General features: G+C 40.1%; 1 long non-coding RNA gene across 2 annotated transcripts in view; it reads left to right on the top strand.

The window, feature by feature from the left end:
• Positions 1–27,455, top strand: part of LOC147172727 (uncharacterized) — a 111,024-nt gene that overhangs the window by 27,291 nt on the left and 56,278 nt on the right. The window contains exon 4 of one of the 2 annotated variants that reach the window (XR_015095284.1): positions 4,982–5,257. The exons of the other annotated variant lie outside the window; for it this stretch is intronic. This is a non-coding gene — a long non-coding RNA (uncharacterized LOC147172727). Of the gene's footprint in view, positions 1–4,981; positions 5,258–27,455 lie in introns of those variants that run through there. 2 annotated transcript variants of the gene reach the window in all.

The following is a 27,455-nucleotide window of genomic DNA, read 5'->3' as shown; positions in this document are numbered from 1 at the left end:
TAGCAGAAGAAGAAGCCACAGAGCATGCGGCTTGACTGCTTTCTAACCACACAATGGGCACACCATTTTGCAGGGCAATATCCCAATTATTTTTGACATAAAACATCCCCCCGAGAAGCGTAGTCGCACTAGTTCCTCCAGCAAGCCCCCCCCAACTTCCTCTTTGATTCCTGCTCTTATTATTTTGCTGGAGGAAGACTAATAACACGGGAGGGTGAATCTTGAAGGAGAGCGACTAATTTAATAATCTTTGAAGCGATCATATTAGCCCGCAGATGGCAGCCTTTTTTGTTGTTGTTCAGGGAAAGTTTACACCTCGCCACGTTGGAACGTCACACGGTTTGTAAACATGTAATTTTTTATTTTTAACTGCAACCATATGTTGAACGCTTGCACCAGATCTGACAGCTTTCCTTCAAGCCTTCTGTTGTCTACCCAAGAGCGTAATTTGTCAGCCTTAGCAAGTTATTCTTAGCGCGCTATTATGGTTAGCCGCAACTAATATCCTCTTTGCTCCTGTTGTATGCTTACGAAAACCAAACATTAACCTACCCTTTTCTGACAGAGAAAAGTTGTTTCATCTTAGAAAATGTTGGTGAATAAAAGTTATACTGATAACCTGGTAACCCATTTCTTGGTAGCTTTAGCTCATGAGTATTGGTAGCTTTAAGCCCTTGTTGGATCAACAACATGCTGGCTCATGTCCTCAAACCAAGGCAATGGATATAAATAACCCAACATTGGAACGGTCACCCAGCGCTGGGTTAGCTATTTCACCCAATTTGGGTAACTTTTTTGACCCAGCATTTTTTAACTCATTAAAACCCCAAAACGTATAAATACGTTTTTTTTTAAATAATTTGTCCTTTACTCCAAAAAACATATTTATGTTTGTTTTGTTTAGTTTTTTATGCTAGAACATACAGAATGCTTTGATGCAGCTTCTGACATGAAAAGGTCATTATTACAAGAAGCGGCCAGCAGGTGGCAGCAGAGTATAAGAGATCAACCAGGGCCATGTTGCAACAAGCTCTTTTTGCCAGTGTTTTCAACGGGTTTGTGAATAATGATGAAACTTAGCTATATTCTAATGCTAATTGCTGCAAAACAGAAACAGATACATATATATATATTTTCCTGATGAAATAAGAAACTCTAATCTTTCTTTTGGTAGGTTCCATGTTTTTGTAGCAATAGAACATATTCTGTGAACCTTGCAAAATCTGTCAAAATCCAGTAAAACAGCCGGGAGCAAAGGGGGTTACTTCAGTGAAAATGGCTGTGAGTGAATAAGTTAAGAGTGGTTCAGTCACATTGTTTGCATCGGTTTAAAAATAAATTACACTCCACGACAGCAGGGGGAGCCTATAAATGGTACACTTCAAACTTCCATGATATACCTGGCCGGTGACTCTTTTGCTACAGTGTTTGTTGGGCTAATGAAGTGGAAAATAAGAAATCGGCAAAGGCTTTAGAATAAGGGGCGACGGGCTAAAAGGTTAATGGCTGACATTTCTGTGCCGTGTTTGTTCATTATTCAAATGCCAAACAGGCCAACTTTAATCAGCGCTTTTAGTGCTACACGCATGGGTGACGTGCCACTTTTCAGAATATGTTCATTCAGATTCCTCATGTTTTATTAAACTAATCACGGCGTAATGCCCTCGCACTCTTGACACAAGTGGCTGCTTTAAACCACAAACGAGACGACAGAGTTTATTTTGACTTCTTAAGGGGAATATTGGGGATTCAAAAGGTTAAGTGGGATATAACATTAATGTGACAATTTAGCAGTGATACGTTGTTTTGTACATTGTACTACCATATCCCATTTTTTGTCCTTTTTTGGTTGTAATTTTTCTTTAACTCATTTGCTCCCCAAATGTATCAAATGTTCTATTTTAAATATTGACATGGTCCCCAATTTTTTTTTCTTTTTATGCTACGGCATACAGAAGGCTTTGATGCAGCCTCTGAACTGAAGAGAACGCTTAAACCAATGGTAGTTAAAAACGGCCAGAAGGTGGCAGCAGAGTATAAGAGATCAACCGTGGCCATGTTGCAAAAAGGCTCTTTTGTCCAGTGTTTTAAACATATTTAAACAACGGAGACAGATAGAAATATATTTTTTTCCTGATGAAAGAAGAGACTCAAATCTTTCTTTTGGTAGGTTCCATGTTTTTATAGCAATAGAACACAATATTCTGTGGGCCTTGCAAAATCTGTCAAAATCCAGTAAAACAGCCAGGAGCAAAGGGGGTTGCTTCAGTGAAAATGGCTGCGAGTGAAGTGAAAAAAAAAAATAGGAATAGGAAGCTTCAGTTGACCAAAACTTCATCCAGATGCTCACAGGCAGACAAACCAGCCATGTTCATGATGTCCCTCACAAGGCCACGCCCCTTAAAGGCACACATCCAACAATACACAGGTTAATGGCATTCTAATTAATTTTGTTGGGGAATATAGCGTTGCCTTGAGATACAAGTCACCTAACTTTTGGCATGCAAGCCGTTATTCAGCTTTGCATTGACTTGCAAGCAAAAAAATTGGATATGAGTGTTGTATGGTGGCAGTGAACTCATCTCACGTCACAACAAGCAGCAGCTAGCGTACAATTCTTCCAAAAAGAGACTTCGCGCTGATTATTGCCACTGTATTTTTGTCAACAACAAAAAAGTTTCGAAATGTGAGCAACTTTCACCTGAGAGGTTTTGCAGTTGCCCATTATCTCCCAGAGGAAGTCCATTGGACTGGTGGGAAGTGGAAACCGACAACTGCGCGTCTCGACAAACAAGCCGGAAAGGCAAAGCGGGGTGTCGAGTGCGAGCCTGATTAGGACGGCGTGATGCCCGGCGCTAAAGGTGCACTTGAATGCGTTTTGTTTTCTTCTCCATCAGCTGCAACGAGGACAAAGCCGTGCCGTGATGACTGCGAGGAAGCCTGGAGGAGGGAATATTGTTTGTCTCCGAAATCTCCTCAGACACCTCTTTTAGAAGCACCCCTAAATTTAATCAACACACTGAATGAGTAATTTTCCGTCGGCCTCACTTGCAAGCCAACTCCATTGACTAGCCGGGAGGGCGGGAAGGAGTTCATGAAGCACAAAGCGCGGGCATTAAAATGAAAGTTAAAGGGCAACTCTTGTTGAATATAAATCTCGACCAGGGAATGTATCTACTGATGGAATCCATCTTTTGTAATTACCAAGGAATGTGCGAGGAAAATAGCGCGAGGAGGATGGCGGGCGAACGGGCGGGCGACCTGCTCGGAACGATGAATCTTATTACGGCGGGCGGGGCGGGTTTGTGAGGCGGCTGGTGCGGAATAATAACTTCCTCCGCCACATTATGTTGGCGCGCTGCTGATAAGATCATCGCAAAATGGCAGCTGTTGGAAATAATGCAATTCATTTCGTGTTGCTGCGGGGACGCGGGCGAAGACCGACGCCCCCCCCCCCCACCCTCACCCCAAATGAAGCATGTCTTCCATTAGACCCCTAAAGAAACAAACTAATAGCCCTGCAAAGACTTGCCATTTATAATACAACTATAATTCCTATGATTCATTAAGCAGGAACCGAAAATGCTAGTATACTCTGATTAGAACGGTCCTCGGGGGAAATGTTTATGTTAATTTATTCGGAACACTCTCGTTGACTAAGAAACTTGTCAGGATATTGTGTAGATTAACTTCCCGTCGCGTCTGCAGAACATATAACAGATTAATGTTGTGTATCAACAATATAGATATCAATTTATATTGCCTACAATCACAAAAATAATCACTTTTTACATCATGTTTACTGATTCTTTAGGCTACATTTAATAATGTAAGAGCTCTAAAACGTAGCTAGAAGTGACATATGCTAACCTTAGCTTATCTTTGCCTTAGCTGTGGATGCTATATGCCGCGGTCAAAACTTGGCTGCAATTTCCCGGTTGCCCTCAGTCTCCTCTTAAGTAACATTTTGATTTGTGATTGTAAAATCTGAGGTTAAACATGCATGCTAATGCTAGCTTAGCTGTGCTTAAGCTTCAGATGCTACATGGTTGTACTTCAAAGTCTCTATTTGGCTGTGGTTCTCTGTTTCCTTGCTGCTCTGAGTTTCCCGTGTAAGGATTTGGTCAAACAGATCTGTAAAATCTGGACCTGAACTCCTTGGCGGACCTCGTAGCGGCCCTGGACTGGATAAGGCTAATTGTGGCGAGCGTCTGACCTGCTAGCGATGACGCACTGTGCCCCCAGCTGGGAGAGGGTGGCGGTCATGGCACGTCCCTCCCAGTCCGGTCCCGCCTCAATCTGATTGTAAAATTTGAGGCTAAACACTCATGCTAACGCTAGCTTAGCTGTTCCTTAGTACCGGATGCTGCTTGATTGTGTACTCCACAGTCTCCTATTGGCTGCAATTCCTTCAGTCTCCAATTATTAAAAAAAGGCCAAGCAGATTTGTCATTGTAAAATTTGTAGTTAAAGACACATGCTAACATTAGCTTAGCCGTGCCTTTGTTAAGGATGCAGCTGTCCTATTATACAGAGCCCTCAATGTCACCTGAAATTAAACTTTGGTTTGAGTAAATGTCAAAAATAAAGACTAATGCTAGATTAGCAAGCGGTGGTTTAATGCAGAATGCTGGTTCGAGCTGAGTCACACACAACTTTGAGGCGATGTGGAATAAAATGGAGATACTTACGATAATTAGTTGTTTAAGTTACATGCCATTGACAATACATAGGACATTGTACAAGAATGAATTTAAATGACATTCACAATAACATGTTTTCCCTCCAAAATATTTTATACTGTTTTATAAATAACAGTGCGGGACACTAAAGACTTTTTACCCTTGAATGGCAGAAGGGGAAGGTTGGTGTATCATACACTACCTAACTTCATACCGTATGGTCTTTACAGCAGGAAGTAATGATAAATGAGCGGGCCGGTCAAAAGTTGCCGTAATTAACAAACAATGTTTTTGGCTAGGAGAGCGTGGCCTTGATGAGGATGCATTACCTTCATGGATCCCCACAGCTCACCTGCCTAAAGGGGCTCAGATGAATGAACCGCTACACGGACGGAGCAGGTGGACAGCGCTAGCGCTCCCCGGAAAAAAACACACAAGCCTGCTGACGCAAACTCGCACGCGGACACACAATTTATGTGCTACCTCATAAAGTGACTCCGTGCGCAGCTGCAAGGTGAACATGGGAGGGAGGGGCTGAGTAGTGTGGGGAGCAGAAGGATGACGTGCAATGTCGAAGTTCTGGACAGAGATGTATAGTGACAGCAAAAACGGAGACCGCCTAAAATGAATCCTGGATATTGTTTGGCGATAATAATTGTTGAAATGTGTTATTCTTGTGAATTTGGTGGATCCATACATATACAATATCTATATTTAATTCATTCAACCCCAGCCATTTTCGCTCCCGGTTGTTTTACTAGATTTTGACTTTTGATTTTGCAAGACCCACAGAATATTGTGGTCTATTGCTATAAAAACATGGAACATACCAAAAGAAAGATTAGAGTTTCTTCTTTCTATAGGAAAAAAAGTACATTTGTATCTGTTTCTGTTTTGCAGCAATTAGCATTAGAATATAGCTAAGTTTAATCATTTTTCACCAATCTGTTTAAAACAGTGAGGAAAAGAGCTTTTTTGCAACATGACACTGGTTGAGCTCTTATACTCTGCTGTCACCTGCTGGCCGTTTTTGTAATTACTACCATTGCTTCACCCGTTCTCTGCAGTTCAGAGGCTGCATCAAAGCCTTCTGTATGCGCTAGCATAAAAAAAACAAAAAATGTATAAATACCTTTTTAGGGAGCTAACAAAAACTAATTCAAGCTCAACTAAAATGAAGCATTTGAAAAAGAAATACTAAAAATGAAAACGCTATTAAAACTAACTTAAAAAAAAAAAGTCAAAAGGAAATTAAAACAAACTACTCCAAATGTTATTAATTTGCAGGAAATAAAGTAAAATGAACAACAGGCTGCTAAATCGTCGCCGTGTGTATTATTCCGTCCAACATTTTTTATTGCGCTAGAGCAGCCAGTGCAGGAATTCCCAATGCTCTCAAGAGCAAAGTGACCTTGTCCATCCAAAACCTGTGAATAATATTAATAATAATAAAAAGAAAACACTCACTTTTATCATCACTCAATTCACTTTATCTCACTGGCGCCTGTCGCCAATCACAAGCTGAAGAACAAAGTCACCCGTCTCTTTCTTTCTCCTGCGGTTGAAGCGACATGGTGCGACTGGCGGGGGGAGTCATGAGAGCGCCACGCAATGATATCGGCAGGTCACTTTAACCTCTCCGTGCTGCACATGAAATGATAAATGGGACTCGTATAAAATGACTTATTGCGATGATATTTGCCCGTGCTTCATGCTTTATTTCTTTGTATCTTTCAGTTCATAACATTCGCTGGGGGAAAAAAAAAAGTCTTTTGGAAAACTCCATTTTTATTGTAGCACACTTATTACCGTATTTGTCTAGCCTTAACAGTGGGGATTCTCAAAGTGGGCTCCCTCCTGTGGTACTGGAAGGGATCGCGGGCTCTTTTTACGTATCCGGGTCATGACACCAATGTAGACTGGCCAAACTCTACCCAGGTTTTTTTTTATTCTAACAGCTGTGAAATTAGTTAACAATGAGTCTACAAAAGGTGTAAAACCATTAAAATGTTACAGGTACTGTTAACAAAGGAACCATAACGGCGCCATCTTAACTCCTAACAAGTTGCCGCAGACAAAGACTCTGACTGACATGTGCACTGTCAGCATACTCCCTTTGCCATTTCTGCTCAGCCGGACATCAGGTGGGCAGATGTGACACCGAAACTCCCGAGGCTGTTGTCTCGGGCAAGTGCTAGTCGGGCCGGACACTTCTTCTCGCCGGGATTATATCGAGTTCTTCATTCGGAGGGCCCTCGAGGCCGCCGCTGAGCGCCGTGACGCTCTCAGTCCGCCGTTGGGACCTCATGCTGCGTGTCAGGTGTCAGGTGTCGTTAGGTGGGTGACCGTAAAGAAGACGGCAGGGTTCGTGAAAGAGCCCCGCTCGCTGTCACCGCACATCACTCGCAGCGAAGGAGGGACAGGTCTTCTAAAGATGTCCAATGAGCTGGGGTGACTAGATGTCGTCTTCTGCCCTGACACGTTCACTTTTTGAAACTCGCCGACAGTCCGACTAATCTCTTCCAAATGTCAGTATCATAATAAAACCATTAACTGCTCACCACTATAAAAAATAAAAAACGATGAAATGCTTTACCCTAAATGGGATTTATTATGGAACCATTTGGCCTTTTTTTTTTTTGATTGAGCATTGCATGGTGAAAAGTGCAGTTTGACAATTAGCATTAGTTGGCAATTCTTAAAAATAATACAAACAAATACAAATAAAAAGTCTAAAAGCTGTTTATTACCATTCCCAGTTAGTTTAACTCATTCACTGCCATAAATTCCTTATTAAAAAAGATTATAAAAAATTTGGGGCAAGAGGCGATTCAATTGTAATTAATTGCATGACTTCACTAGATAACTCATGATTAATCACAAAATTGGTTCTAAATGTACAATAAAAAAATTCTAGGTTTTCATACTCATGTTAACAAAAGTGGGGGGAAAAAATGTTAAACTAATAGAAATAGTTACAATTAATTTTTGACATCAATGGCAGTGAATGAAAAAAATAAAATAAGAAAAGATAAAAAATTTGGGGCGTCGGGCGAGTAAAGTTTCTAATCGTAATTAATTGCATGACCTCACTAGTTAACTTAAAATTAATCACAAATTTCATGTCTGTTCTAAATGTACAATGAAAAAATATATCTAGGTTTTCATACTCTTGTTAACAAAAAGTGAAACTAATAGAAATAGTTAAATTAATTTTTGACGTTTATAGGCGTCAATGGCAGTGAATGAGTTCATGTCAAACTGAATATAAAACAAAGACAATTACATGTTGTGTATTCAAAACAACCATATTGGTTGGCCTTTAAGTCTGCTAGCTTAATGCTAATGCTAACACTTAATGGGAAAGGCCATAGATCGTGGTGTTAAAACACTTTCAGCAATGATAGAATGTAACAACTTTAATACTCATAGGCATATGTTCTTTATCCTCTGTGAAGAATGACTAAAATCACTGCTGAGGAATTGTCTCATCTGTCTCAGTGCATATCCGTATGGCACACCAGAAGGAGCAGAATAATGACAACAAATGTTAAATTTTTTCGTATCTACCCATCCAATTGACTAGTTAGCTTAATAACATTGATATAAAAGTATGTTAAAATGCCTTGGGCATTTATGCTATCATGCTAATGCAGTGTAATTCCGTCGATCGGTAATTAAGTGCTGTCACCATGAGTGAAAATAAGTTTAATTTGTCGCTTCATCATCAACTAAGTTTGTTTTCTCACTAGTCGATCACCTCCAAATGTACGATATTTTTCTCCATGATTTTCAGCTGATCTGCAAAATAGAGTTCAAAAGTGAGGGGGCATCGGAGGGGGGCAATCAGAGGATTTGATTACCCCGCCCCTGCCCACCAGGGTTCTCACAGCCTCTGCGCCGCTTCCTCTCGCACGAGCACCTTGATTCATAATCAGCCTCCTTTTGGTAATTTAGAGTGACAGCGTTGTTCCGCTTGGTAGGACTCCTCGGTCGCCATGGCAACTAGAAGGCGAGACGCTCTTGATCACGGGGGAATCTGAATTTTCCCTGATTACAGCCGCCTCCGTGTTATTCCAATTGGGTCGTCGTAGCTAAAACTGCTTGAAACAACAAAACGAACATACTCATATTTCCATTATACTGTATTTATAATGTGATAAAGACATTGCCTATATGATCCTCTATTTTCCAAGAAGTCAGCTTAAAAGAGCGCAGATGTCAAAGCGGAGCACCGACTTTGCTTCCTGAATGACAGTGACAGTGTGTGGGCCTCGGGAGGGGGGGGGGGGGGTGCATGGAGGAAGAAGGGGAAGTGTGTGGGGGGGGGGGGAGGAAGGGCAGCGCGCTCTCTTGAGTTTTACCCTCCTGCTTCTGCCACAGCCGCGCATGCAAAGAATTCATGAAATGTTTGCCAGGGCCTGACAACCTCGAGCCACGCGCTTCACGTTCGCGCCTAACCTAACGTGACATGTATCCCTGCAGCGCTGCACACTTAATGCCGCGTAATCCTGCTACGCAGCCACACGGAACACCATAATAGGCCTTTAAACGACACATTTATTGATTTATGTACTATGAAGCGTGCTTTTATTATGTTTCTCTTTATATTTATTATTATCTACTGGTCAAAATAGCCTATGATGGTCCTAAATTGTCTGTAACAGCTCCCTCTTGTGTTATTCGAAGGAATCACTACTGATCGGACCGGCCCTTTGACGTATCCATATCCGGGTCATGGCACCAATTGTTTGGACTGGCCCTTGATTCCAGGACTCTCAAAGACAATTTCATATAAACAAGAGCAGATACAAATAGTAACTCCAGAGCATGGGTCAGCATCTCTGTTAAAATGGCACTCTCATCATATATAGAGATGTCAAATCCAGGTCCAGAAAGTAAAAACTCTGCCACAGTTTGACTTTAGCCCCTCATGCTAGCTAGCTAGCTCCCCAGCAGGTAAACAAGCCCCCGGGGAGCTAGCTAGCTAGAACGTGGGGCTAAAACTCAACTGTGGCAGGCTAGCTAGCTCCCTAGCAGGTAAACAAGCACTCGGGGAGCTAGCTCGTTAGCACTTGGTGCTAAAGCCAAACTGAGTTTTTACTTTCTGGACCTGGATTGGCCACCTCTGATTAAGCAAAATGTGTACATGTAGATTGAACGCGGTGTCCATTTATTTACATTTACATAATTAGCCTAGCATTCTACTCACTGAATGAGGACACGCGAGTGGGGGCCGATGGATCGTCAAACTCTCCCCTTGCAACAACAAATAAATAAATAAATAAATTGTTCTCCATGTTTTGGATCAACGGCATTTGTTCAAGTTAATCACACGTGCCTTTAATGTCCACCGGAGCAAGAAAAATCGGCAGCAGTGCTAAAGACGTGTCACAACTAAATAAAGCGTATGAAAAAAAAAAAAAGAGCAGCATCCCGAGGAAGATTATGCGCCATAAAAACATCATCATGGTCGTACTCGGCTCCTATTTCAGCCACTTCATTACCCCCCTGATGTCAGTTCCTCACATTTGCTGAGATGTGCGCAAAATTCTCCAGGGTTTGTTGTCCTCGGTCAAAGAAGAAGAAGAAGAAGAAAAGCACTAACAGCAGAATTTCGAGAGGGGGAAAAGTCCGACGTGTGAGCTTCTGTAAACGCGTTCGGCTTGGATGTGGATTAGCTACATGTTTGTAATTACAACAACGCGACAGTTTTACCCGGATGTGCACATATTCAAGTACAAGCTGAATTATTTCCCCTCCACATGCAGGGTGTTGTTATGGCCTGCTGTAGTTGGCTCACTGGCGTGTGTGTGTACGCGAGTGTGTGTGTGTGTGTGTTTACGCAAGCTTGCAAACATTGCATTGTGTGTGGTGTGGGGGTGGGGGTGGGGGTGGGGGGATACATGCTGATGCCACTGGAAATGGCAAATGTGGTGTTGTTCATCGAGAGAAAGACAATTGAAATATACAAATAATCATTTCCAATTGGAGATGACACAAATCAATGCAATCCATTCATATGGTGTTAATAATATTGTAGCCAAAATGGAGACTGATGAATCACTGAACTCCTGCAGTTGCTCTTCTATTATTTTATTATTGTAATTTGTAGTATTTATTGATTAGTTTTTAAATGTATCATTTTATTATTTCAGTTTTTTTTTTCATTGTTGTTTTTGTTTGGTCGCATCGTACAGAGCAGCCCGGACATGATTATTAAAATATAATATATACAGTGGCGCCTTGAGATAAGAGTTTAATGATTCCCTGGCCACACTCAGAACACCCACATCTGAAATCATCTTTTCCCATTGAAATGAATGGGAATGCCATTAATCTGTTCGTGCCTGAAATAAAACCTTTTTTTTTTTTTTAGATAATACAATTATCACTCTATAATATTGTACTTAGAATCGTTTTTTATGCTGCTTTCTTTCTTCTTCTTTTTTTTTTTGGGGGGTGGGGGGGGGCTTCAAATCAAATGGACATTGTGCTGCTCCCTGCTAAAGAAACAAAACAATAACCCCTGTGTTTTGCTCAGGCATTATCCCACCCCAAGTTTCACATTCCAAATTCTTGCAGTCTTTCCCACTTCATCTCAATGCATCAAAGTCTAGTATATGCCAATCGAGCAATAAAACATCTGGAGGGTTCCTCCTGCTAAAGAGCAGCCATAAATCTACGCTTGTCCTGGACATTAACTAACAAATAACGAGCTGGCAGATATTAGATCAGAGCGGGCCGCACTCCAAAGGCAGCCTGCTGGCCTGGCAGCTTTTGATAATCTCTTTTCGCTAAATAACTTCACATCGTCCTTTTTTTTTTTTTTTTTTTTTTTTTATACCCTCCTGATCAAGTAAACACTTAATTGTGCCTAATGAATTCCATCTCAACATGAGTAAACATGTTTATCAAATAAGATGGCACCGGGAGATGAGAAGAGATTGGTGGTGGACGAATATGAGCCAACATGGCTCGAGTTTCATTTGAACAGCAGTTAACAAGTTTGGTTGCACTTCACGAGTCCTTTTACCTAATAAGGGTCTCTCAAATGTGTGTTTTAGTGGTGAGGCGGGGGTTTCACACAGGGTGCCATAAAAACAAGGACTGCCATGATGACTTATTTTAAATCCAATTGATTGTATCCGTTGTGCATATAAACACAAAAACGTCTTCTGAATGTTTTTTAATAAAGCTATCCAAGCTTGTGTTCTTCACACGCGTGTTAATGATAGCACCGTGTCATCCGTCAACAGCTGTTGTCGGCGCTTCGCGGACGAGTAATTTAAAGTGCTCTCAAGTAAAAAAAAAAAGAAAAAAAGTCGTCTTCTATGCGAGGGTGCCAAGTAAACAGATGGTAGAAGACGCCAAAGACAAGCAATGCAGCGGCGTGAAGGCGAACATGTTGTTGACATACTGCAGCCAACCAGGCCACGGTCCTCGACACAAAAGGTCGGGATTATCGCGCAGTCCATCCTTGTTTCTTATCTCGGCTGTGAGTGTTTTGTTTGCCGGGAGGATCGACTCCAAACAACACTGTTGACTTTGGCTCACTCATACCAGTGACTCGACTTCTAGTCTTTTGCTGTTTGAGCCAGTCCAAGGCATAAGCGAACTAAGCACCTTGTGGCCACTAGGGGGCCCCCCCAAGAGATATTAAGTCAACAGAGGCTGAAAGTAGTATTTTGTTATTCTGCTTTGTCATTTTTAAAAAAGTAAAGAGGACGAACATAAAAACGTATAAACGCTATAAAAGCTCTGGTTTCGTGTGGACGTGGCGTGGTTCAAAAGCCGAGCCGACTCTGGCCAATTGGCAGGCGCTCCATTGAAAGCGAGGCTTGTCCGTCCGGTACACTACTTCCATGCCTGAGGGTATCCCCTCGCCGACCCTGTTTTAAAGTCCTTGCCTCGCCTCCGTTTTAACAGGCAACACAGTGACAACTTCCTCCGGCTGAGGCGATGCCCTGGAGGGAAGGTCCCATCTGGACCCGCTCCATCATCATGTCAACCCACAAAAAAGGGCTTGTGTGCACTTAACGCTCAACTCGCCTCACTGGCTGTTATGTCTCTCTTTTGTCAATTAATTGTAGGCGTGAGCAATTAATCAAAGTCAAATCGGCATAGGAAAGTAACATTCAATATTCAAATCCTAAAGGCTGCAATTTGGGGAAAAAATGGCTTAATTTCAGTCGACTGGTGGGCTTTTCATATGTATGCATATTTGTTTGTTTATATGTCGTCTAGATACATTTTCATTTAATTGTAGTGGATGTGCAATTACACTTTAGTCTTATACGCCCCCCCCCCCCAAAAAAAAAGTGTGTTCCCCAGGTCACACGTGCTTGCCAAGCATTGTACTGTGCCCCCCTATTTGAGAAGGACTGAGTTAATAATGTCAAGTGGAGTTTAAACAAAAAAAAAAAGGGATTATAACAGAGAAATACAGTCAGACAGGGCGGAAATACTACTCGAGCCATAATCACGGTTAAAGATGTCATCATCACATAACGCAGGGTCCTACTAACACACTTTTACTTGCTTCTGATAAGTGCTGCTGTTTTGGTTAGCAATAAAGATAATGAATAAAATAAAATAAAAACTGTATTGGTGCATTCGTAATTAGTCATGAGTCAACTCATCTTTAATTCATTTGCTCCCAAAAATGTATAATCACGTTCTATTTTAAATATTACCATGTTCATAAAAACGTATTTATACAATTAAAAAAAAAAATATATATATATATATATATATATATATATAATTTTTGTTGTTGTTGCTAGAACATACAGAAGGCTTTGATGCATCTTCTGACATGAAGAGGTCGCTTAAAGTAATGGTAGTTGTTACAAAACAAAACGGCCAACAAGTGGCAGCAGAGTACGAGAGATCAGCCAGGGCCATGTTGCAAAAAGCTCATTTTGCCAGCGTTTTCAACGGATTTGTGAATAATGATGAAACATAGCTATATTCTAATACTAATTGCTGCAAAACGGAAACACATACAAATTTACTTTTTTTTTCCTGATCAAAGAAGAGACTAATCTTTCTTTTGGTAGGTTCCATGTTTTTTTTTTTTTAGCAAATAACACAATATTCTGTGGGCCTTGCACAATCAGTCAAAATCCAGTTAAACAGCCGGGAGCGAAGGGGGATTGCTTCAGTGAAAATGGCTGGGAGTGAATGAGTTAACAACAACTGTTGTTGCAATCAATAACAAAAAAGCCAATATTCCCCAATTAATAAAATATCAAGACCAATGCTGCAATACTTCAAACGACTCAGAAGAACCACACAAAAAAGAGTGTTAAGTGTAAAATAAGGGTGAAGAAACGGAGCTGTTCAAGACTGCCAGTAAATGCGTAAACAACAACAACAACAACCACCACTGACACTGCCAAAGAATATCACAGCAAAAACAGCTCAAAACAGTCCAAAATGCATAGAGAGAACGTTTTCAGCTATAGAATTACATAAAAAAAAAAAACAGTATAGCTCCCTGGAACATAAGCATAGACGCACAAAACATTGAATGTCAAATGTCAAAGCAAAATGAATTTTTACGCGTGTGGTGTTGCTCACTGTTTACACGACAAATCCCAGGATAGAAATACATTGCGAAGCGGTTTGTCCATTCGAACGAGAGGTTCCCCCTTTTCTTACCGACTCTCGTGTTTACCCTGGGCACAAAACCAGCCGTGGGTCATCGACTCGCCGCGCATTTAGCTCCCGTGCTCGTGATTATGGATTCCACTCATGGGGAGAGCGCAACGATCAATACTTCTATGTCTATTCATCTTTGATGTTGAAATCCCGGCTAGCGTGGCGTTCTCTGGTAGTCCATTACGAAAAGGCAGTTCAACACGCTCACACTCCGGTGGGTTTTACGAGGACAATTCAATGCATGAGTGTCGGTGGTCCGGCGGGGTCCTCAGTCCTTGGAGTTGGTGATGAATCAACGCCCTTTCCTGGTTGTGGATCGATGCCGCTGGAGTTTTTGATTGATTTGATACGAACACGCGTCAGGCCGCGGAAGGTAGAGGATGGCGAGTTGAATGCAATGTGACGGGCAACTAATGGTAATGACATATACGTTGTCATAATATGCTGAGATTAAACGGCACGTTAGCTCAATTTCATAACAGGACGTCAAGTGAGTCGAGGGTTCTTGTGCCATTATAGAGCAGAAATCGCCTTGAATTTGAATGGTTTATCACACGGAGCAGAAGCTGAAAATAAAATGGATGACAGCCAAGACACAATTCTTAATGTCAGCATTTTTATTTTACATGTCATTTTAAATGAACCAAACCTTGACCCCAAAACCAAGGTATGTATCAAACTGGGATTTTTGGTGCATCATTACCCCCCTATACCAAGCTATCAATTAGCCAAGATCTAGAAGTTGATCAGAAGGTTTGTGTTACTTGTGGACAAATGGAGTACTGACATTTTAATTTTGGTTGGTTGTTTTTAAAAATGTTTTAAAAATAAAATTCTTGTTGAATTTTTACTGCACAATACTTACCGTGATGTTGCACACAATAAATACACATAAAAATAAATTAATACAACTAAAACTAATACTAAAACTAGTTAAAAAAATCAACTAAAAGAAAATATTATTTTAAGAAAAACTAAAACTTATAAACTGACGAACCCAGTCTGAAAAACGGATTAAAACTAACTAAATTTAAAAACAAAACTCAAAACCAAAAACGTAACTATAATGAAAATTCCAACAGTTATAATCCTGATTAGAAGACATTTACTTCAATGCTACTTTGAGCCTTCTTCTCTCTGTGTGAAATGCAGGGGTGCACCGATCACAATTTTCCGGCCGATCATGATGCCTTGTCTTTTAAAAAGTCTGACCTGCGATTTTTGCCGATCACGATTTTTTTCATAACAAGCAGCATACACTTTCAGTGTTCCAATTTAGTTTTATTGGAAAACGCTGAACAATATCTGTGAAATAATACAAATGGGTTGTTTTAACTGCGCATGAAGTAGTTATCTCAAATAAAAATGAAAAGCCTGTTAGTCATTTCAGCAGTTGTCAGAACAGTGGCTGACTTTTTCAGACCTTTAACTCATTTACTCATATTTTAAATGTTTTAAGTGTCCCAAAGACGTTTTTTTTAATGCTGGAGCATACAGAAGGCTTTTATGCAGCCTCTGAACTGCGGAGAACAGGTGAAGCAATGGTAGTAATTACAAAAACGCCCAGCAGGTGGCAGCAGAGTATAAGAGATCAACCAGGGCCATGTTGAAAACAAGCTGATTTACCCACAGATTTGTGAATAATAATGAAATTTAGCTAAATTATAATGCTAATAAATACGTATTAAAAAAGAAGAAGCTATATTCTCATGCTAATTGCTGCAAAACAAACAGATACAAATGTACTTTTTTTCCTGATGAAAGAAGAGACTCTAATCTTTCGTTGGGTAGGTTCCGTGTTTGTATAGCAAAATCCAGTAAAACAGCCGGGAGTGAAGGGGGTTGCTTCAGTGAAAATGGCTGGGAGTGAATAAGTTAAGGAGGGAGATGAGATCGGTGGAAAAGATCGGTTTATTTTTAAGGGATCGGCCGATCACCAGTCCCCCAAAATTAAGGAAATTGGTACACCCCTAGTGAAGTGTCAGTCAGTCCTTACGTGAAGCAGATCATTTCCATGGTAGACGGCACACCTGCCAGAATTTACATTTCAACTGGTAAGTTGATTAAAAAATAAGCATGGTGAAACTCAAGCAATCTTTGTATGTGTCTATATATATATATATATATATATTTGTTTTTAATAGTCGTATTAAAGATATATTTTTCTCTACATTTTAAAACTCTTTGGAATGGGTTAATTTCCAACATAACATGGAGGTTAAATGATCTTTGAGAAGGTGCATAAACCCGTGCTGCAACTTGCAACGGATGGCGCCGGTGGGCTTTGTTGACAGTCAATCCACCAAATCCCAGCTGGAGTCTGAAGGGAAAAAAAACATGTTTTGACATCAAGTTTGACATCGTTTGCAAAAAAGCAGATAGCTGAGAATCTAAACGTAAACACCTCGTCGAACGACCGAGATTTATTGGCCGACAAGTCGTGTCTTCTTAAAGCTCAGATATACAAGTGTCAAACGGCAGGCGAGATAACGGCCTTTAATCACCGTTGTTTACAATACGTCTCCGGCGTGCTGGGGATGTTATACCGCCAGGGTGGCACGAGAGGTTATCAAGCAAATTATAGGAGCCGACGCCATTACGTGGGCGGAATGGCTTTGCATCTCCATGCAGCTCATTTTTCCAGTCAAGGCCGCAGAGGAACATTCTCGAGCATTCATGTCGTTTTATTTGCATGATTTATTGCGAGGAAGTCTGAGCGGAAATCAATACCATGCCTTGATCCTATAATGTAATATACATCCACATAGTTCTCTTGTCTCTTGACACCAAGATCAAGTTGGGTTTAATACTAATGTGATTAGGTCAAAAAGCAAGACTCTCAGGCACTTGACAAATAAGCGAGTCTAGTTAACTTGGTTATATTGGATGTACAGTATTCTCCTGCATTTTGGTGTGCGGCTCTAGAAATTGTGACCGGATGTGTCGGGAGTCAGTTCTGGCCTGCCAGTCTTGTTATCATTCTAATGAAGACTAAGTTACATTTTTAAGTTTTGCGTCTTGTTATCTTAGCATTTCTTAGCTTAGCTTAACATAGCTTAGCCTGTTTCACCTTTCGTGTTGCGAAATTACATGCTAGTTAGCCTGATAACGTTTGTTTTGGATAGAAAGAACCAATGCTTTTTTTTACCAAGTACTTAAAAATAAAAATAACACACTGACATTATTAAAGGGACATTCAGTGATCCCTAGCACCATCTAGTGGTGAAATAATTCATTTATTTAAAATAAAACTTTTAAAAATGACTGTTTATGAAAATAGTATGCAAAAGAAATGTTGCCTCGCATAACCGTATGTATATGTCCTGCTACGGACGCCAAAAGCACAACTTCGCATATGTAGTTAGCCCGGGTGGTATTGTGTCGGACCCAATGGGCCGATGACGGCTTACCTTCCACAGCTGGGGCCTGCAGGTGGTCGTCACCGTGATTCAGGCCGTCGCTTGTCACTTTCTGCTTTGTTCTCGCAAGCTTTTTTTCTTCTAGCTTCTCCCGCTAGCCGCCGCTCTTGTTAGCCACTCCAGCCGAACTCCCGTTAGCTTTTTCGGCTAATTTCGGCTGGCACGGTCTTTCGGTGTCGCTCGCCGGGTTAAACGACCACTGCCGAGATGCTCGTTTACTCACGCAAAATAAGAATTGGTGGTAAGCTTGCGAAATGTGGGCTCTCTGAGCCACCGTAGTGTGCGCACTCCTGCGATGTTTTACAATACACTTAAATATTACCTTATTTACTGCTGGTTAGTGTCATTTACTTATTTTTCCCCCTTTCCCCCCCCCTTCCTTTTATTATTTTATTTACATTTAGGTGCTTCCCAATTACTTCTATTTTCCACATTTTATTACCATTTGTCACCATTTACTACTATTGGTAAAGTTTACTACGTTTCCCCCAATTTACTATAATTTCCCCATTTAATTAATGTCAGCTCTTCATTGTATCAGTTTTCCATCATTGTTTATTTCATGTTTAATTATTAGCATTATGAAAACAAAAATAAAGTTGACTGAAAATTATTGTTCAGCAATCAAATAAAAAAAAAGTCACTGTTGTTATTGTCTGGCAACATCATTTATTTTCATTATTCTCGAAGAGACCATCAGTCGTAGCCTAGCAGAGCTAATAGAGAAAAGTATTTGCTACGTTGATGAATTTGCGGTTTGTAGCGGCATCATTAGATGTTTGCTCTGCAGTAAAATGCTTCATTCGGTTCATGAAAGAGCGCATACAAAGTGAAAAGTCATCATTTCAAGGTTTATGATGCTTTTTTTAATAAATTGGCTGAACTGGCTAAGGACTTTTCAGTTAATATTATAAATACAACACAAAAACTTTTTACTTACCGTCTGTGCCTCTTGTTACGAAGCTATTAGCATCTTTGATATGTAATAATGAAGATTTTCATCCATTTCTACCATTTTGACAATTTGCCCCATTTACTACAGTTTTGTCAATTTACTAGCAGTACTCGCATTTCCATAATTTACTTAAATGTTTTCTCTTTTACTACAATTTTCACCTATTCCCTACCATTTCCTTTTTTTACAGCAATTTTCTACAACTGTGTTCCCAATTTTTTGCAACTGTTTTTCAATGTACTACAATTTTCCCAAATTCACTTACGTTTTTGACTACCATTTTACTTTTACTACCAATTTTCATAATTTACCCCATTTTCTATCATATCCACCATTGACTATAATTTATAATTTCCTTTACTTCAATTTTCCTCCTTTACTACCATTTTTTCCCCCTACAATTGCTCCCCATTTACAAACTTTTCCTTATTATGAATGTTATTTTTACTAGAGTTTCCCACATTTTATACCATTTTCAGTAATCGTGTCAATGATTTTAAAAACACTCATAGATTAGATTTTGAATTTGTCTCTAATGCTGTGAAGCTATTATAAGCTTATTTGACAGCAGCTTGAACAAAAAGACTGCGGGGAGTGTTGCTTAAAATGAAGCCGTCCCCCGAAGAAAGTTGTTGGCTTCCTCCGCAGGCTACAAAACTTTTGGTGCAAATCTGTTGGGAGCAATTGAGGCCTTGTGCTCTTCATGGTACAGCTCGCCTGGGAGACTGACAAGACGGTGCTTTATGGCTCCGCAATTCCCTCCGTGTACAACATTCCGCTTAATAGAAGTCTTCATCCCTGACCAAACTCGCCGCCGAGGAAATTACCGGCGCTAAAAATGGCCGAGCGGGGCAGCGGGAGAGGGGAGTGAGGCGGGGGAGAGCCGCTGAGGGCATGACAAGGGACAATCATTGCAAGTTTAGCAGCGATGCAGAAACGCACTGCATATGATTGGCTGTGATTGAAGCAGTTTTAAAGCATCAGACGCAACATTGTGCTCAAATCAACCTAAACGCATATTAAATGAAAAAATACTTTTTTGTACTTTGTTGGTCAGTATGAATAGAACCACTCATTTTAACTCCTTTATCAAAGTTTGAACACTAGCGATTGGCACTTTCAAATCTCAACATATAATTTTTTTTATATAATTTTCCAGAATTCTAAAGTTCAACTAGTTCTTAGATACGCGCTGCTCTGCTGACTTAAGTTATGGGGTTCCTCAGGGATCAATTTTAGTGCCCTTGCTTTTCTGTTTGTATTTGCTGCCATTGGGTTCCATCTTAATTGCTATGCAGATGATTTGTGTCTGATGATTTTTAATCAGTGCTATTTGGTCGATGGACACACATTTATAGAACAGATGGCTTCACTTGATCACTTTCCTTAAATAAAATTAGGGGTGTCAGGCTATTGACATTTTTAATCGTAATTAATCGCATGACTTCAATTAATTGCAAATTTTATGTCTGTTTTAAATATACAATAACACATTTTTTTTCCCCAAGTTTTCATCCTCTTCTTAACATAAAAGTGGAAAAAGTGTTAAATAGAAATGTGGCTGCATCTTTTAATTTTTGTTACAGTAATTTCATAATAATTAAAACATTTAGTTACAATAAAAACGATTTACTATACTGTAAAAAGTGGGATATTGATTTGTGTTAAGGTCATTTTTCTGCCACTAGATGGCATAATTGCATTTGGAAGACATTGTGACAGCTCAGTGCATTTTTCTTTTAATATTAAGAGTTATCTGATCTTTAACATTAAGTAACATTTCTAAAATTGTAAATTACAACTTGACCCCAGTCTCTACAAATATATGCATTATTTTAAATGTATTACTGCTAAATTTTGACATTGACGTGTCTGCTGTGTTGCAACTGGAATTCCCCATCACAGGCTTTTCAAGTAAGGGGCGGTCATTAATCGATCATTAAAAAAATGAGTGGCATTAAAGGAACTTTCAATTAACTCAAAATTAACGCACAAATTGTGACACCCCTAAATAAATAACCCCCCAAAAATGACTATTTCACAATTTATAACTTATAAGCACAACTGTATATATAATATACACAACATGGCTTGTAAGCAGTGATTTAACACCATATTTAAAGGTGTCAAAAATGAGTTGCGCCCAAAAAAAAAACAGGTGGCACATCCAAAGGGGGAGAACATATGGCGTCTTCAATCTTGCCGAGCCGAGGGGGGCCCAGCAGTGACTGATACAGCGAGGACGTCCATTAAGCACCGGCTGCCGCTCGTATTTGCTTTGTTTACCATTTTTGTGACTACTGCAAACGATAGCAGATTCTCCTACACCGCAGACGTCGCTTTTGACAGAGCTTGGCTGTCTGCTCGTATTTACGCCCAAAAAGCATCGTTCACGTCGTCTGCGCCGTTAAGTACACTACAGAGCGCTGCGTTCAATTAAGACGCCATCACCAGATAAAGAGATCCCACTGTCAAGCATACGGTAAGGGGAGGCCCTGAGAGCACTTATCAGGGATATGGAGTACTCGTACAACTAAAAGCTAGTTTTTCTTTAGTGTCATAGACAAACGGCTCGCTTTTTTATCCAGTGCTTTTTGATATTGCTTTGACTGTTTTATGAACTCCTTTACTTCCCAGAGATTTTCCGAATGTAAAATATGTGCCTTGGTTCAATAACGGGAAACCCTGGACGAGGCTAAACATTATCCTCTCGAGCACGTCCCAATCAAAGTGAAGTGTTCCCTTGGAAATTGAGGTCAACCCGTTCAAACATTTGCCGCGCCGACTGGCCGTCAGTATAATGTAACGTATGACACCAATAACGGCGGTGACAGTGGCAATATTGAGTCTAATCATGAGATGATTAAACAGCCGACGCATACAAATCGCTATTAAATGGGCGGCAATGGCAGTCGGGCGAACCCGTGCGTGTGTCACATCGTTGAGAAATAGGAGGTCAGTCGCAGCAGCTCTCATCCACAATGGCGGTCACGCCAACGGGGGAGGAACTTTGCATCATCAATGGATATGGAATATGAGTCTATATGTAACTTGCTTCCAATGTTTTGGAGATTTTATATTTGGAAATAGGGCTGCTCGATTATGAAGAAAATATTAATCAAGATTAATTTGGCAATAATGGAAGTCACGATTAGGACAATCATTTGTTTTTTTTGGTACAAAACAAGAAAATAGTTAAACATGTAAAAAAATATTAAGACAAATACATTTCTTTGAAACACTATAATTACGCAAGTTCCTTTTGGAGAAAACAAGATTTATTAAATTAGTCAAAAGAAAGTGAATTTAAACAACTAAATATTAGCATTAATAATCTTTTATTTTTGTTAATGATTATGCAGATTTTGTCATTGAATTTCGATTAATTGCACAGCCCTATTTGGAAATTATTTATATATTTTTTATTTTATAAGTCTCAATACAATGTGTTGTATTTTAGGGGTCCAGAACACAACCGGTGCTAATTTCACCGATCCACGTGAAACTGTGTCTATCATAACGGGATGCCAAGGTTATTATAATTAACAAAAAAATAAACAAAATAATGACAACTAAAATGGAATAAAATAACATTTAAAGTGCGTTCGGAAAAAATGCAAAAAATGAAAACGTAACAATGTATTAATGTGTGGCGATACAGAAAACGAGTCATATATATATTTATATACAGTATAAATATATTTTGTTTTACGACAATACTTATAATACCACATTTACAATTTAACATATAACAATGCCTGTAGTAAAATTTTTCATCCTTCCAAGTTTCTGTCGCTGGCAGCTCGTCGTTGTCACCCCCTCGGCATCGGAAGTCTCGTGGTCCCAGTTAAATTAAACAGGAAGTCGTCCATTTTGGGTGAAAGCTCGTGAAACCTCGACGAGGGAACACACGTTCTACATATGTGTGACACTGAATTATGAATCTTATCACCATTCAATTTGACATCCAACAAATGTGGTGGTATTATGTTCAACTTCCAGGGTCCGCTTTGGTAAACCTAGCTGCAGTCGACGCTAACACAGGCCTGATCGGACTGGCACTTATCGACAGTACGCTATCTCGTCGCAATCCGTCTTGGTTAGATACAACAAGAGGCTGCTTGCTTCAGCCTGTAACTGACAACAACGCCGACAGCTGGAGGCATCTTCCCCAAGGGAGGCCTCGCCACATATGCTGCCTGCAAAACACCGACGCGTTATTCCGCAGTAAACGCATTCCCGTCGGACCAGTCCAAGTAGTGACGACGGCTTCGGAATGAATTGACGAGCGTTCGCGTTTCCGCTGATGCCCCTCCGGAGGGCCCACTCGCGGCTTTTGTAGCCTTCTTAATTTGACATCCTGGCTCATCAAAGACGGCACGGTGAGCGCTGCCTTGGCGGGAGCTCGAGCTGCGGGGGTTGGCCGCTACGTCGTTGGGGGGGCTCGCGGTCCCTCCTCTTGGCTAATGAGCCTCTGATCACATTTGGTACATCCTCATCTGGCAGGTCAACAAGCGTGTAAGAACCAGTGTTGTCATTAGGCCGCAGAACATTGATTAAAATTAAAAGGCACAACCGAGAGTACAGTCAGGCCAGGCCGGAGGATGCCCGAGACCGCCGTCAATATTTAATGCACCGATGCTGGTGTTTACTTGGAGAAACTTCATGTTGTTTCTCTCGATATCCAACAGCAGCGCCATCTCTTTTACAGCCAGGTTGAAGACGACAGCTGGTGCAAAAAACCCTTCCCGTGTTATAGCGGTTAAGCTAGATAGATAAATACATTAAAATAAATACATACATACATAAACAAACACTACTTAATAAAAAAATATTCCTCCAAAAAATAAAAATAAAATACCACCAGTCAGTGATGTTACTATCCTGCCGTTGTTGGCTGCCTGCTGTTCCACCATCAACCTGTTGGTGGTATCAAGGTGTATTAAGCTGTGGCCAATTTCCCCAGAGAAGAAAAGAAGAGACATGTGCTACGTTTATGGAGGACCAAAACTGCCACACACAAATAAAGACTAAATAAATAAAAGTGAAAATAAAAACGAATATAAAAAATATAATTCAAAATTTAAATACAAAAAAATATCAATTGAAATAATAAAAAATGAGATTTAAAAAAATAATAATTATTGTCGAAATAAATACAAAAATAAATATATAAATAGAATGAAATATCAATGAATAAATAAAAACGCTCTACATTTATTTATTTCATGATGCAGACGCTCTGTCAGGTCGAAATGTTTTTCAAATGAGGGGGCGGTCCTAAGCGTGTTGAACGGATCAAAAAGTCATGGTGACAGTGGACAAGATAGTCGTCCATTGCTGGAGCTCTTTATGCAAGCCGAGACTTCCTTGTTCGCCGACCCGCTCACTCGACCATTGAAAGGCAGTTTGCAACAGCCGAGCCCAACCCAAGACACGCTTAAGACCGCCTCCTCATTTGAATAACATTTCGACCTGACAGAGCATCTGTAGCACGAAATAAGTAAATATGAGAGCAGAGCATTTTTATTTATTTTTTGGTATTTAATTATATTTACATATTTATTTTTGTATTTATTTCGACATTTATTTTTTGAATCAGTTTTTTTTTAGGGAGGGATATATATATATATATATAAATCGTTGATTTTTTTTTCCTTTTATATTTGTTTTTTTGTATTTAATTTTTGAATTATATTTTTTTATCAATCCTTTCTTATTTGATGAATTTTATATTTATTTATTTAGTCATTCATTTATTTTTTAATTTAGGCAGCTTTGGTCCTCCTAGGCTACAGACGGGCATCTTAGATTTGTATTCCCCTCTTGTTGCACAGTCTACGTTTTGTGTGATGTTGTTAGTAGATAAGAAAGAGGAACACGATTGTAGTCTCCACTGAGATGCTGAATTTGTAATCTCGCGATCACATCATGTATGATGTCACTGTAGTTTGACCTGATGGTTGAATGTAAACGAACAACCGAATTGTGAAACGATTACAGATTACTGTACACAAGTTCCAATATTGAATTATAAATCTGCCTGTTGCCCATTGACTTTACCGATTGGGGGTCGAAACGGCAGAGCCGAGTGTCTTTCATCAGTCGTACCCCGACGAGCGCGTCGCAGAGGTGACGGCTGTTTTTCTCCGCCGTCATCTCCTGATTGCCATCAGCCAGCATCAAGCGGCTCCCGGCGGATATCAGGCCTATTATCGCTGGTTTAGCACGGCCTCTTAATCACAGCAGCCACGCAAACCCATTAGTCTCTGTCACTTTTTCCTCCACGGCTCAAGAAGCAAGATCACAATCGGATCTAGGAATATTTTTGGGGCCCTCTTCGAGTTCCCGCCCTTGGTTGGTTAATTTTGTGTTTTTTCGTTTCCACTTAATGTACATTTCTGATGCTGCTGTGTGTTGCTACATGTAACCATTAGCACGAAGGTAGGCTAACCAATGGCTTAAAAAGACATCGGCAGAACCAACCAATAAATGATCTGCCCGTAATGATTGACAGGCAAGGTGGTTATTGACTGCATGCATGCTTATAACTGAGGAGTGTTTAGATTTAAGTGGGTAAAGGAAAACACAAACCTGAGTCACAGCACAGTGAAAGAATACATATGCCTGCAGTCTTGTTTATCTGGCATTTGTTTTCCTTCATTTCTCTAATGCATGAATGTGAATGTCAAAACCCAGTCCAACCAAATAACTATCAAATATTGATGTTTTAAATGAAGAAAACATGTGGACATGTTCAATAATTTTTGTTTATTTCAGTGCACAGACTATTTTTTTTCCTTATGGAAAAATCAATGAGTCTTGCGTTATCAAATCCAACGTGTCTCGGGAAGAAATTGCCAAAGGGGGGGACGGAGCAGCCACAAAATCGATGGTGAGATATTGCCTTATTTAACGGCGGGCCATAAATAGCGGCAATATGATGTTAACTATTGGCCAAGTAATAGGGAGGACAAGCAGAGGTCAGACCGCCTGTTCCATCTGGCACACAGTGTCTCAACTTCGTTCTCACCAAATACTTGCTGTAAAAATATTATCCCGTAAACTTGTAAGCTGGGTCACTTAGGGTGACTAGATTTCATCAAGGGAGGGTTATTAGTATTACTTTAGCTAATGCTAAATGCTATCTTGGTTGACCGTTCAACAGCGCTAAACAAGCAATGGCGTTGACCATCTGCGACTGCAGCAGTAGGGACTACATTTCCCATGATTCTCTGGCACGGAAGCAGGAAGTAGCGCTTGTTTCTCCCGATTTTAGATGCGGATGAGAACACAAATGTAAATTTGGAAGTAAATAGGAAATCATTTAACAGTAGAATTCCCTTTTTAATTAGATTTATCGTATGATTCGCTATGGCAAGTGTGTGATTGATATGCACATGGGAAAAAAATATGAGATGCCGGGTCAGGACCTGAATAATAAACAATGGAGTTGACCCAAGCTCAAAAAGCCGGGACTGTCCCGTTGAAAACAGGACATCTGGTCCTCGTAAGGAACCATTAATGGCCTGGCTGATAACTCAGTTATTAGTTATTTCAAAATTGTCGGATTTAAAAAAATATATATTTCATTTATTTTGCTGGGTTATTTTTGCAGATTTTTTTTCTTCTTTTTTTTTTCTTCTTTTTTTACACAATCACACTTTACAACATAAGACAAAGATAATGATGTTCAAACCCCCATACAAAAAAAAAATCGAAAAAATTGGCTAAAAAAAATCGAAAAAATAAAACTGACTACTAGTTGTAGTTTTTGAAATCTTGACAAAGGATTGTTTCTGTTAAACATGTGGGATAAACATGTATTTTCCAATGGGACATTTTTGTGACTGCAAATTGTTAATTTTTGTGTGTAGCTTAGCTATTTTAGGCTAATACAAAAAAAAAGTAATACTTAAAAAAAAAAGAAAAAAGAAATGGAATGGAATAAAAAAAAAAAAACCTTGATTATCCACCGGAAATATTCAACAGAGCCAAACATATCCCTTTGAAAGGTCCCTTTAGCTCAACCTTTAAATTTGACTGCCAACCTAACAGATCACACACGATCAATTCACGCCATCAATCGAGGTGATACGTTCAGGACAACTCACACCTGAGAGTTAATGCATATTGAGTATGTAAGGGTTAAATTTGCAACAATTGCCAAAAATGCCTCCCTTCTCTCATGTGTGATGACATTGCCGCACCGACTCCAGCAGCATCTGCTCGACCCGGTCCCGGAACCCCTTCGGAGCGGCCGCCTCACTTCCGACCTCCCGATAATCCTTCCGCCAGCTTTTCCACTCGCTCGCTGCGTGTCAGCCATCTTGGCTGCGGTACAAAGAAAAAGCGGCTTATCGCAAGTTGTATTCACATTGTCGTCGCCCGCTTGGCGTTCAAGGAGAAAGCTAAAGTCGCGACTTAAAAGTAGAGGGGATGAAAACGTGATGTGGACGTAAGAGGTTTCTTGTAAAGAAAAATAAGATTGTTTGCTCTAAGGCTAACTTGTATTAGTAGGCTATAGACCACATTATATTGTGTATGTGGAATGTACATACCCGACACGTAATGGGCACTTTATTAGGTACAGCTATACAATAAAATGGGATCCCATGCAAGAGTTATATCAAACTTGACCCAGGTACAGAAAAAATTGTGGTTACTCTTTATTGTTGTTGTACTGTTGACAGTGGTTGACTTGTATAATGGTAAGCAGTGTTAAAATGATGC

This window comes from Leptonotus elevatus, chromosome 6 (genome assembly GCF_054856555.1).
Source record: "Leptonotus elevatus isolate MCC_2025b chromosome 6, RoL_Lele_1.0, whole genome shotgun sequence".
Classification (NCBI taxonomy): Eukaryota; Metazoa; Chordata; class Actinopteri; order Syngnathiformes; family Syngnathidae; genus Leptonotus; species Leptonotus elevatus.
The sequence above is the reverse complement of the archived record's forward strand: the minus strand, read 5'-3'. Positions and strand labels throughout refer to the sequence as shown.